The sequence below is a fragment of the Phocoena sinus genome, chromosome 19, assembly GCF_008692025.1.
Source record: "Phocoena sinus isolate mPhoSin1 chromosome 19, mPhoSin1.pri, whole genome shotgun sequence".
NCBI lineage: Eukaryota > Metazoa > Chordata > Mammalia > Artiodactyla > Phocoenidae > Phocoena > Phocoena sinus.
In genome coordinates, this window is record NC_045781.1 from 7,361,936 (window position 1) to 7,375,316 (window position 13,381).

A 13,381-nucleotide genomic window follows, 5' to 3' on the forward strand; every position below is an offset into this window, starting at 1 on the left:
ATGCACGTGGGATCTAGTTCCCCGACCAGGGATCGAACCCAGGTCCCCTGCATTGGGAGCACGGAATGTTATGTACTGGACTACCAGGGAAGTCCCTGCCCTGTTATTCTTTTTTTAATAAATTTATTTATTTATTTATTTTTGGCTGCATTGGGTCTTCGTTGCACGGCCTTTCTCTAGTTGCGGCAAACGGGGGCTACTCTCTGTTGCGGTGCGCGGGCTTCTCATTGTGGTGGCTTCTCTTGTTGCAGAGCACAGGCTCTAGGTGTGCCGGCTTCAGTAGTTGTGGCTCGTGGGCTCTAGAGCACAGGACTCAGTAGTTGTGGTGCATGGGCTTAGTTGCTCCACGGCATGTGGGATCTTCCTGGACCAGGGCTTGAACCCATGTCCCCTGCATTAGCAGGCAGATTCTTAACCACTGCACCACCAGGGAAGCCCTGTTATTCTTTAAACTGTGCATTTTATGAATGTTTCACATGTGTGATGTTAGAATTTAAAAAAATAATCAGGACTTCGTAATGAACAGAAGGCAAATAAAGAAAAGGGAATAACTAAAAATAAGTTTCAGGGCTGGGTTGCTGCAGAAGGTTTGCTGTGGCTGTTAAGAAAACATGCAAAAGAGAAATAGCTTCAAGGCGAGCAAAATGAAGAATCACGCAGTTCACTTTGGCCTACTGAGTTTTAGAATCCGAGAATATCGCTTAGCAGACTGACTTCAAAGCTCAGGAGAAGTGATAAAAAGACTAAAAGAGACCTCATTCAAAGAGAAATGTAATTGAAGATGGTGCCATTTTCCCCCAAAGAAATCGGAGAAAAATTTAAAAGACGGTAATATCCAACTTTGGCAAGACTGTGGGAGAATGGGCTTGGACAGAATATAAATGGGGTTGGACAGAATATAAATTTTTTCACAAGTTATACAGCATAGTTGATTTTAAATGCACACTTCATGACCCAGAAATTTCAATTCTAATAATATATCCTTTAAAAGAAATATTAGTATGCATGCATAAAGATTTCCCACACTATAGCCAAACATGGCAAATGACAAGGATATTCTCCCCAGCATTATTTGTAATAGCAAAAAATAACAAACACCCTAAAAACCTTCAGGTGGAGTATGGATGTGCCATAGTTGATGAATACAATAGAATCTTTTGCAACTACCAAAAGAGATTGGAAAGATGCTTACTACACAAAGCAGATTTAAAAAGAACAGCAAGGACTTCCCTGGTGGCGCAGTGGTTGAGAGTCCACCTACCGATGCAGGGGACGGGTTCGTGCCCCGGTCCGGGAAGATCCCACATGCTGCGGAGCGGCTGGGCCCCTGAGCCATGGTCGCTGAGCCTGTGCGTCCGGAGCCTGTGCTCCGCAACGGGAGAGGCCACAACAGTGAGAGGCCCACGTACCGCAAATAAAATAAAATAAAATAAAATGTGAGAGTCATCAAAATACAGCATGTGAAACTATGAAATCACCCAGGGAGAACAATGGGCCATGGATAGAATCCTAGGAAAACTAATTCTTGGAAGGAACACCCCATGACCATGAACATAATTAAATTAAAATGGACAGGGCAACAGCCAGCCTTTTACTGAAGCTTGGTTCACTGAAGAAACTCCATAAAATCACCAGAAACAACCCTCTCCCCTCCCCACTTTCTTAGGTACTTTTAGTTTACTAAGGTTGCTGTATCAAAGTACCCCCAACTGAGTGGCTTAAAAAGCAGAAATGTAGGGTTGTGGGGTCAGAATAATTCCCTAGGTAATGACAGGAGATGCAGTAGTAAGGAATCCCAGGAGAAAATACCTCCTATCCTAATATCCCACCACATACAGTCAGCCTCCAGAATCTAAAGTGACATGAGAATCACCCCCTTCCCTCAGCTATGGGGTAGAGAGGGTGAGCTGTAAAAAGAAGCAGTTGGGAGTAGATCTCGGGACAGTGACGGAGGGGGAAGGAAAATAATCAAAATGAACACATATCCTCATGTGCTAATTGACATTTGCTTATCATCATTTTCAAACCATCTGTTCAATTTCTTTTTTTTTTGCAGTACGCGGGCCCCTCACTGTTGTGGCTTCTCTCGTTGCGGAGCGCAGGCTCAGCGGCCATGGCTCACGGGCGCAGCCGCTCCGCGGCATGTGGGATCTTCCCGGACCGGGGCACGAACCTGCGTCCCCTGCATCGGCAGGCGGACTCTCAACCACTGTGCCACCAGGGAAGCCCATCTGTTCAATTCTTTTTGCCCATGTATTCTTTTTTTTTTTTTTGCCCATGTATTCTAATGAAGTTTTTGTCTTTTTCTTATTGACTTACAGATATTCTTTATATCTTCTGCATATAAGCCTTGTTAAATGTAGGTACTGCAAACATGAAAAGTGTCTTTTTTTCTTTAGCTTTTTATTTTTTTATTTTTTTGCCACACCTTGTGGTAGGCAGAACTTTCCGGATCATAAATTGAATCTGCACCCCCTCTCGTGGAAGCATGGAGTGTTAACCGCTGGACCACCTGGGAAGTCTGAAAAGAGTCTTTTAATGAATCAAAGTTTTTCATTTTAATGAAATCCAACATAACAATTTTTTTATGGTTACTGGGTTTTTTTTGTGTGTGTCTTAGTTAGGAAACCTTTGCCCACGTCAAGGTCATGAACTTTTCTTCCGTGTTTTGTTCTAGAAGCTTTATGCTTTTAGCTTTCACCTTCTGGTTTGTGATCCATCTTGAATTAACATTTGTGCATGGTGTGAGGTACGGGTCAAGGCTTACTTTTTCCCTATGGGTATAGGATTTCTTGCATTTCTTTATTTATTTTAAAATTATTATTATTATTATTTTTTTTTTGCTGTATGTGGGCCTCTCAATGTTGTGGCTTCTCCCATTGCGGAGCACAGGCTCCGGACGCGCAGGCTCAGCGGCCATGGCTCACGGGCCCAGCCGCTCCGCGGCATGTGGGATCCTCCCGGACCGCGGAACGAACCCGTGTCCCCTGCATCGGCAGGCGGACTCCCAACCACTGTGCCACCAGGGAAGGCCTATTATTTTTTTAATATTAGTTTTTTTAACATCGTTACTGGAGTATAATTGCTTTACAATGTTGTGTTAGTTTCTGCTGTATAACAAAGTGAATCAGCTATATGCATATGTATATTCCCATATCCCCTCCCTCTCACCCTCCCTATCCCACCCCTCTAGGTGGTCACAAAGCACCGAGCTGATCTCCCTGTGCTATGCGGCTGCTTCTCACTAGTTATCTATTTTACATTTGGTAGTGTATACATGTCCATACCACTCTCTCACTTTGTCCCAGCTTGCCCTTCCCCTCCACCGTGTCCTCAAGTCCATTCTCTATGTCTGCATCTTTATTCCTGTCCTACCCCTAGGTTCTTCAGAACCATTTTTTTTTTTTTTTTTTTTAGATTCCATATATATGTGTTAACATATGGTATTTGTTTTTCTCTTTCTGACTTAACTTCACTCTGTATGACAGTCTCTAGGTCCATCCACCTCACTACAAATAGCTCAATTTCATTTCTTTTTATGGCTGAGTAATATTCCGTTGTATATATGTGCCACATCTTCTTTATCTGTTCATCTGTCAATGGACAGTTGGGTTGCTTCCATGTCCTGGCTTCTGTAAATAGAGCTGCAGTGAACATTGTGGTACATGACTCTTTTTGAATTATGGTTTTCTCAGGGTATATGCCCGGTAGTGGGATTGCTGGGCCATATGGTAGTTCTATTTTTAGTTTTTTAAGGAACGCACATACTGTACTCCATAGTGGTTGTATCAGTTTACATTCCCACCAACAGTGCAAGAGGGTTCCCTTTTCTCCACACCCTCTCCAGCATTTATTGTTTGTAGGTTTTTTGATGATGGCCATTCTGACCAGTGTGAGGTGATACCTCATTGCAGTTTTGATTTGCATTTCTGTAATGATTAGTGATGTTGAGCATCCTTTCGTGTGTTTGTTGGCAATCTGTATATCTTCTTTGGGGAAATTTCTATTTAGGTCTTCTGCCCATTTTTGGATTGGGTTGTTTGTTGTTTTGATATTGAGCTGCTTGTAAATTTTGGAGATTAATCCTTTCTCAGTTGCTTCATTTTCAAATATTTTCTCCCATTCTGACGGTTGTCTTTTCGTCTTGTTTATGGTTTCCTTTGCTGTGCAAAAGCTTTGAAGTTTCATTAGACGTGACCCATGAGCCACCCCCCCCCCCCAGCAAACTGGGGACTGGCGAATAAGCCAGAACTGCAAACAGTCCTGATTGGTTTGAGCCCGCCACCCCCACCCCCCCCGGCAAACTGGGGGCCTGCAAATAAACATTGAGTGCTTTGGGCACTGATCCATGAGATGTCCTCAGTATAATCAGAATGCTGGGAACGCAAGAAAATGTCCTTGTGCTACTTCAGTATAATCAAAATAATGGTGGGAACTTTGTGCTGCTTTTGCACTCAAGGACGAAGCACGGCATGTTTTCAAGAAAGCCCATTATTGCTTGTATAATCAATAGAAGCATATCTTGCTGCTTTGACATTTCTGAAATATTAAGAAAACAAGTCTTAAAATGAAAACATAGATAATGCTTTAATAAAAGCTACCACAGCAGGACAGACGGCGCTGTTTTGCCTGAGCGAGCGGCAGCCCTCTACTGCTGTGCTTCGGAACAATTCATCTCGTGTGATGAGCTTGCTTTCGGCCCTGTCATAAGATAAACTACAACACATATGTGCATGGGTTTATCTCTGGGCTTTCTATCCTGTTCCATTGATCTATATTTCTGTTTTTGTGCCAGTACCATACTCTCTTGATTACTGTAGCTTTGCAGTATAGTCTGAAGTCAGGGAACCTGATTCCTCCAGTTCCATTTTTCTTTCTCAAGATTGCTTTGGGGCTTCCCTGGTAGCACAGTGGTTAAGAATCCGCCTGCCAATGCAGGGGACACGGGTTCAAGCCCTGGTCCAGGAAGATCCCATATGCCATGGAGCAACTAAGCCCGTGTGCCACAACTACTGAGCCTGTGCTCTAGAGCCCACAAGCCACAACTACTGAACCCACGTGCCACAGCTACTGAAGCCTGTGTTCCTCAACAAGAGAAGCCACCACAGTGAGAAGCCTGTGCATCTCAACAAAGAGTAGCCCCCGCTCGCCGTGACTAGAGAAAGCCTGAACACAGCAATGAAGACCCAATGCAGCCAAAACTAAATAAATTAAAAAAAAAAAGATTGCTTTGGCTCTTTGGGGTCTTTTGTGTTTCCATACAAACTGTGAAATTTTTTGTTCTAGTTCTGTGGAAAATGCCATTGTTAATTTGATAGGGATTGCACTGAATCTGTAGATTGCTTTGGGTAGTATAGACATTTTCACAATGTTGATTCTTCCAATCCAAGAATATGGTATATCTCTCCAACTGTTTATATCATCTTTAATTTCTTTCATCAGTGTCTTATAGTTCTCTGCATACAGGTCTTTTGTTTCCTTAGGTAGATTTATTCCTAGGTATTTTATTCTTTTTGTTGTACTGGTAAATGGGGGTGTTTCCTTAGTTTCTGTTTCAGATTTTTCATCATTAGTGTATAGGAATGCAAGAGATTTCTATGCATTAACTTTGTATCCTGCTACTTTACCAAATTGATTGATTAGCTCTAGTAGTTTTCTGGTAGCATCTTTAGGATTCTCTATGTATAGTATCATGTCATCTTCAAACAGTGACAGTTTTACTTCTTCTTTTCTGATTTGGATTCCTTTTATTTCTTTTTCTTCTCTGATTGCTGTGGCTAAAACTTCCCAAACTATGTTGAATAATAGTGGTGAGAGTGGGCAACCTTGTCTTGTTCCTGATCTTAGTGGAAATGGTTTCAGTTTTTCACCATTGAGAATGATGTTGGCTGTGGGTTTGTCATATATGGCCTTTATCTTGCATTTATTGAAAAGCTCTTTCATTCCCCCACTGAATTGTGTTAATATCTTTGTCATAAATAAAGTGATCATATATATGTGGTCTGTTTCTGGACTCACTATTGGATTCCATTTCTCTATCTTTTATGTCGTTACCACTCTGTCATAAGTTTACCTTTATGGTAAATCTTGAAATCTGGTAATCTCACTGGTCTCTAGCCTCACTTCCACTATTACCTCACTGGTCCTTTGTCACTGTTTGCTGGTTAATGTAGATCAAATTCATTCCTCGAGGTATATTTTTAATATATTTTTTTACAGCATAACTTTCTTACAATTGTGATACAGAATTATGTACACACACACACACACACTTATTAAAATATTTATTTATTTATTTTATTTCTGGCTGCGTCAGATCTTAGTTGCAGCACGTGGGCTTAGTTGCCCCACAGCATGTGGGATCTTAGTTCCCTGACCAGGGATCAAACCTGCGTCCCCTGCACTGGAAGGTGGAGTCCTAACCACTGGACCACCAGGGAAGTCCCTGACACACACACTTTTTAGCTCTAACTCTGGTTCACAGGAAATGCAGGGAACACAGGAACATGTTGAATGACAGAAAGAGGACTCAACCAGCCAAATGAAAATGACAAATGACTTGGTTTCATAACAAATTAATGGCTTTTTTAAAAAGAAAAGGAAGGGGATCATTATAGATTAAAAGATATTTAAGACACTTGTCAACCAAAGGCAATGGATGAAGTTTGTTTATTCTTTTTTCTTTATTCTGCTCTGCAGTAGTTATTTCCACTATTTTATCTTCCAGGTCACTGATCCGTTCTTCTGCCTCAGTTATTCTGCTATTGATCCCTTCTAGAGTATTTTAAATTTCATTTATTGTGTTGTTCATCGTTGCTTGTTTCCTCTTTAGTTCTTCTAGGTCCTTGTTAAGTGTTTCTTGCATTTTGTCTATTCTATTTCCAAGATTTTGGATCATCTTTACTATCATTACTCTGAATTCCTTTTCAGGTAGACTGCCTATTTCCTCTTTATTTGTTAGGTCTGATGGGTTTTTATCTTGCTCCTTCATCTGCTGTGTGTTTTTCTGTCTTCTCATTTTGCTTATCTGTGTTTGGGGTCTCCTTTTTGCAGGCTGCATGTTCGTAGTTCCCATTGTCTTTGGTGTCTGCCCCCAGTGGCTAAGGTTGGTTCCATGGGTTGTGTAGGCTTCCTGGCGGAGGGTACCAGTGCCTGTGTTCTGGTGGATGAGGCTGGATCTTGTCTTTCTGGTGGGCAGGTCCACATCTGGTGGTGTGTTTTGGGGTGTCTTTGGACTTATTATGATTTTAGGCAGCTTCTCTGCTAATGGGTGCGGTTGTGTTCCTGTCTTGCTAGTTGTTTGGCATAGGGTGTCCAGCACTGTAGCTTGCTGGTCGTTGAGTGAAGCTGGGTGCTGGTGTTGAGATGGAGATCTCTGGGAGATATTCGCCGTTTGATATTACGTGGAGCTGGGAGGTCTCTTGTGGACCAGTGTCCTAAAGTTGGCTCTCCCACGTCAGAGGCACAGCACTGACTCCTGGCTACAGCACCAAGAGCCTTTCATCCACACGGCTCAGAATAAAAGGGAGAAAAAGTAGAAAGAAAGAAAGAAAGAAAAAAAGAGGATAAAATAAAGTTATTAAAATAAAAAATAATTATTAAGAAAAAAATTTTTATTTTTAAAGTAAAAACAAACAACCCTAGGACAAATGGTGAAAGCAAAGCTATACAGACAAAATCTCACATAGAAGCATACACATACACACTCACAAAAAGAGGAAAAGGGGAAAAAATAATATATCTTGCTCTCAAAGTCCGCCTCCTCAATTTGGGATGATTCGTTGTCTATTCATGTATTCCACAGATGCAGGGTACATCAAGTTGATTGTGGAGATTTAATCCGCTACTCCTGAGACTGCTGGGAGAGATTTCCCTTTCTCTTCTTTGTTCGCACAGCTCCCGGGGTTCAGCTTTGGATTTGGCCCCGCCTCTGCATGTAAATCGCCGGAGGCCGTCTGTTCTTGGCTCAGACAGGACGGGGTTAAAGGAGCCGCTGACTCGGGGGCTCTGGCTCACTCAGGCCGCGGGGGAGAGAGGGGCACAGAGTGCGGGGCGGGCCTGCGGCGGCAGAGGCCAGCGTGACGTTGCACCAGCCTGAGGTGAGCCGTGCGTTCTCCCGGGGAAGTTGTCTCTGGATGCCGGGACCCTGGCAGTGGCGGGCTGCACAGGCTCCCCGGAAGGGAGGTGTGGATAGTAACCTGTGCTTGCACACAGGCTTCTTGGTGGCGGCAGCAGCAGCCTTGGCGTCTCATGCCCGTCTCTGGGGTCCGCGCTTTTAGCAGCGGCTCGCGCCGTCTCTGGAGCTCCTTTAAGCCGCGCTCTCAATCCTCTCTCCTCGCGCACCAGGAAACAAAGAGGGAAGAAAAAGTCTCTTGCCTCTTCGGCAGCTCCAGACCCTTTCCCGGACTCCCTCCCGGCTAGCCATGGCGCACTAACCCCTTCAGGCTGTGTTCACGCCGCCAACCCCAGTCTTCTCCCTGGGATCCGACCGAAGCCCGAGCCTCAGCTCCCAGCCCCACCCGCCCCGGCTGGTGAGCAGACAAGCCTCTCGGGCTGGTGAGTGCCTGTCGGCACCGATCCTCTGCGGGATCTCTCCGCTTTGCCCTCCGCACCCCTGTTGCTGCGCTCACCTCCGCGGCTCCCGTGAAGTTTGTTTAGATCTGGATCCAAACACAGTAATAAGACATTTTTGAGACAGTCAAAAAAGTTTCAACACAGACTTCTGATAGACGATATTAACATATTATTATAAAATTGTCTTAGATATTTATGTGGTTATATTTTTATTAATTCCTCATCCATTAGAGATACAGAATTCATGCATGGAAAAATTTGCTGTCTGAGATTTGCATAAAGTAAAAAGGGGAAAGATGAGGGGCATAGATGAAAGAAGAATGGGGACATTTTGAAATTATTGAATTGCGTGATGGGCATTTACTACACTCTCTATTTTATGTATAAAATGTTTAGTTTGTTTTTTTTTTTTGAGAAAGAATTACTTTGTTATTTATTTTTTTAACATCTTTATTGGGGTACAATTGCTTTACAATGGTGTTAGTTTCTGCTCTATAACAAAATGAATCAGTTATATATATACATATGTTCCCATATGTCCTCCCTCTTGCGTCTCCCTCCCTCCCACTCTCCCTATCCCACCCCTCCAGGCTGTCATAAAGCACCGAGCTAATATCCCTGTGCCATGCGGCTGCTTCCCACTAGCTATCTACCTTACTACGTTTGTTAGTGTGTGTATGTCCATGACTCTCTCTCGCCCTGTCAGAGCTCACCCTTCCCCCTCCCCATATCCTCAAGTCCGTTCTCCAGTAGGTCTGCGTCTCTATTCCCGTCCCACCCCTAGGTTCTTCATGACATCCTTTTTTCCCTTAAATTCCATATATATGTGTTAGCATACGGTATTTGTCTTTTTCTTTCTGACTTACTTCACTCTGTATGACAGACTCTAGGTCTATCCATCTCATTACAAATAACTCAATTTCGTTTCTTTTTAAGGCTGAGTAATATTCCATTGTATATATGTGCCACATCTTCTTTATCCATTCATCCGATGATGGGCACTTAGGTTGTTTCCATCTCCGGGCTATTGTAAATAGAGCTGCAATGAACATTTTGGTACATGACTCTTTTTGAATTTTGGTTTTCTCAGGGTATATGCCCAGTAATGGGATTGCTGGGTCATATGGTAATTCTATCTGTAGTTTTTTAAGGAACCTCCATACTGTTCTCCATAGTGGCTGAACCAATTCACATTCCCACCAGCAGTGCAAGAGTGTTCCCTTTTCTCCACACCCTCTCCAGCGTTTATTGTTTCTAGATTTTTTGATGATGGCCATTCTGACTGGTGTGAGATGATATCTCATTGTAGTTTTGATTTGCATTTCTCTAATGATTAATGATGTTGAGCATTCTTTCATGTGTTTGTTGGCATTCTGTATATCTTCTTTGGAGAAATGTCTATTTAGGTCTTCTGCCCATTTTTGGATTGGGTTGTTTGTTTTTCTGATATTAATCTGCATGAGCTGCTTGTAAATTTTGGAGATTAATCCTTCGACAGTTGCTTCATTTGCAAATATTTTCTCCCATTCTGACGGTTGTCTTTTCGTCTTGTTTATGGTTTCCTTTGCTGTGCAAAAACTTTGAAGTTTCATTAGGTCCCATTTGTTTATTTTTGTTTTTATTTCCATTACTCTAGAAGGTGGGTCAGAAAGGATCTTGCTGTGATTTATGTCATAGAGTGTTCTGCCTATGTTTTCCTCTAAGAGTTTGATAGTTTCTGGCCTTACAAAAAATGTTTAGTTTGTTTTTAAAGAGACTTCTACACCTGTCCAGGTGGAGATGGTGGTGACTTGGACAGAATGGTTATGGTAAAGGAAGGAAAGAAGATCAGATTCAGGGTATATTTTCTAGGTAAAGCTGACAACTTACTGGTGGATAAAATGTGAAAGAAAGAATCAAGGGTAAGTTTAAGTGTTTGGTTGAAGTAAATGGACAGTGCCATTTACTGACATGGGGGTGGGCAGGGGAAGGCTTGGTTGGCTGAAATGAGGGGAGATGTTGTCACAGACATTTTGGGAAACTATGACTAACCATGATGTTGCTTTAATTTAGAAGCATGTAAAATGTGCACCCCCAATACATTTTTAAATGTACATGAAGAAGATAGAGAATGCTGAATTAATAAATGAACATAGAGTTTCTTTTCTTTTGTTTTAAGTAGCAAAACCTGGTCCAGTGACCACCACCCATTCAAGCTGTATAAAATAAGGCTGGAGGGTTTCCCTGGTGGCGCAGTGGTTGAGAGTCCACCTGCCGATGCAGGGGACGCGGGTTCGTGCCCCGGTCCGGGAGGATCCCACATGCCGCGGAGCGGCTGGGCCCGTGAGCCATGGCCGCTGAGCCTGCGCGTCCGGAGCCTGTGCTCCGCAACGGGAGAGGCCACAACAGTGAGAGGCCTGCGTACCGCAAAAGAAAAAAAAAAAAGATAACATTCCTTCTTGATCTCGTAAGGCGTCACATGACCCACCAGGATGACGCTTAGATCTGGATTATGGAAACTGTCAATAACACATCATTTGATGTACAGCCCTCTGTCTCAAAAAAACTTATATAACTGTGCCTTGATTTCTAACCGGTGGAAGAGTTCTCAGAGCTTTCTGAGATGCTCTTCCCTGGTTATAATCCTCAAATTTGGCCCAAATAAAAATTTTCCATTTCTTTCTTAGGTCCACTGATTAAATTTTCGTCAACACCTCTTTGAAATTGGGTATGACCACGTGACTTTCTTCAGTCACTGAAATGTAAGTGGCAAACCTTTTTTTTCCTCTGTACCCATTTTTGGAGCTTCCTCTCAACTTTTTTTTTTTTTTTTTGCCACACCGTTCGTCATGTGGGATCTTAGTTCCCCCACCAGGGATGCAACCCGTGCCCCCTGCAGTGGAAGCGTGGAGTCTTAACCGCTGGACCACCAGGGAAGTCCCAGCATCTTCCCAATTCTTAGAGTGTTCTTTCATTACCTTTTCTTGAATCAGCTCCCTTACAAATATGGTGGCCATGTTTGTATCAGGTGACCCACCCCCATGACCTCAGGTAACTGACTCATGATGGATGCCTGACTCAAATAGCAATCCGATTGAGCCAATCAGATTATCTTTTTCAGGAATGTCAAACTGTGGCAGAGAGACACTAGGAGTTTCTGTTGGGCCCTTGAAATGAGACTTCTATTTCACCATTACCTCCGTGGTCCACCATCTCTGCATGCTGGAAGTGTTACAGTAGCCTTCTCACTGGTCTCTTTGTCTCCATCCTTGCCCTTACAGCCCTATCTCCACATAGCAGCCAGATATGTCCACACAGCAAATCAGATCATATCACTCCCCTAATTAAATTAAAGCCCTCTGATGGCTTCCCATCGGTCTTAGAATAAAACCCAAAGTCCTCATCATGGTCGACAAGGCATTTCATGGTCCCACCCTGCTAACTTCTCCACCTATATCTGTCTCCATGTGCTCCAGTCACACTGGTCTCATTTCACCCTCATGTATAACTAGACTACCCCCCGCCCCGCCACAGGACCTTTGCACGTGGGATCTCAAGTCAGGCGAGGATATGCACATTGGCCTCCTTCATGCCAGAGTCATAAAAGATTTTGCAAATGCAGAGACTAATCTATTTAGCTTGTTATCCAGTTATTTATGGCTGCCTAACAGATTATCCCCAAACTTAGTGGCACAAAACAACCAGAGTGTTGTGCTCACAGAATCTGTGAATCAGGAATTCAGATATGGCCTGTCTCTGCAACATGTTGTCGGGAACCTCCGCTGGATCACTCTAAACGCTAGGTTGACTGGAACAACTGTGGAATCACCTGGAGGCTTCTACACTCACATATCTGATGTGTGGGCTGGGATGACTTGAAGCTGGCCTCAGCTAAGACTGTTACTCATTGAGTTTGGGCCTCCTCACAGCATGGTCGCTTCAGATAGCTGGACTTCTTACATGATGATGACGACTGAGGACTCCAAGAGTAAGTGTTTCAGCAAACAACTTGAAAGCCATGTTGTGAGGGAGTCCAGGCTATCCTGTCTTGCAGGATATTCCAAATGAGCGCCACTAAGTGCAGCTCCATAACAGCACCCAGCCAACGTTGCACTGGAGCAGGGAATCACCCAGCTGACCCACAGACTGGTGGGAAAGAATGAACTGCTGTCACTTGAAGCCACTATGTTTTGTTAACGCAGTCCGTGAGAGCAGGGATCGTGTTAGGTTCATCACTACAGGTATTTACTAAAAGAATGAATAGACTCTCGTCAAGTTCATTGAGCCATGCTGGTCTCTGAGTTCTCAGCAATAATCGTCGTGGTCCCCAGAAGCCAGGGTTGCAGAGGTGGGGCACAAGGTCTTGGATTCACGCCAACTACTAGCCAATATGGCTCTCTTGTAAAAACTGGGCAAAAGGTCCCCACTCTGGATGGACTAATTAGAAAAAAGTGAGCCCTCTGGGTGGACACAGTCCCAGGGACACATGGCTTGGAGAGCAGACTGTAGGCTCTATTTAAGCCCCAATTGCCTCCTTGTCTAGGGACCTTTGTGTAGTGACCAACTTGCACAATAATCCAGGGCTTCCCTGTTTTGCACCCTACAGACATTCCTCCCTTCTTCCTTGGTAAGAGCACCCCAATTTTCTTACTGCAAGCCACCATGTCCTTCAGAGGAAGCTGATCAACTCCCCAGCTGCAGGGGGCAAAGATTTATTGATCTGAAGTCAATCCCAGGCTCTCGTTCACCATGCCTTACAAGGGGGTCAGGGGGCATGTGACACAGTTCTGGTCAGTGAGACGTGGGGCCAGTTGCTGGAGGATTTGGA